Raw genomic sequence first — 757 nt, forward strand, 5'->3', positions numbered from 1 at the left:
AACCCTAACCCTAAACCCTAACGCTAACCCTAACCCGAAACCCTAACCCCTATCCCTTATCTCTAAACCCTAAAAACCCTAACCCTAAACTCTAAACCCTAACCTTCAACCCTAAACCCTAACCCTAACTCATAACCCTAACCCTAAACCCTAACCCTAATCATAAACCCTAACCCCTAAATTCTAAACCCAAACCAATAACCCTTAACCCTAACCCTATACCCAAACCGTAAACCCTAAACCCTTAACCCTAACCTAAACCCTTAACCCTAAATCCTAACCCCAAACCTTAAAACCTAAACCTAATCATAAACCCTAAACCCTAACCCCTATCCCTTATCTCTAAACCCTAAACCCTAAAAACCATAACCCAAAACTCTAAACCCTAACCCTCAACCCTAAACCCTAACCCTAACTCATAACCCTAACCCTAAACCTTAAATTCTAAACCCAAACCAATAACCCTTAACCCTAACCCTATACCCAAACCGTAAACCCTAAACCCTTAACCCTAACCTAAACCCTTAACCCTAAATCCTAACCCCAAACCTTAATACCTAAACCTAATCATAAACATCATAAACCCTAAACCCTAACCCTAACCCTAACACTAAGCCTAACCCTAAACCCTAACCCTAATCATAAACCCTAACCCTAATCATAAACCCTAACCCTAACACTAAACCCTAACCCTAATCCTAAACCCTAAATCCTAAACCCTAACCCTAACCCTAAACCCTAACGCTAACCCTAACCC

Source organism: Cicer arietinum, unplaced genomic scaffold (assembly GCF_000331145.2).
Source record: "Cicer arietinum cultivar CDC Frontier isolate Library 1 unplaced genomic scaffold, Cicar.CDCFrontier_v2.0 Ca_scaffold_1939_v2.0, whole genome shotgun sequence".
NCBI lineage: Eukaryota > Viridiplantae > Streptophyta > Magnoliopsida > Fabales > Fabaceae > Cicer > Cicer arietinum.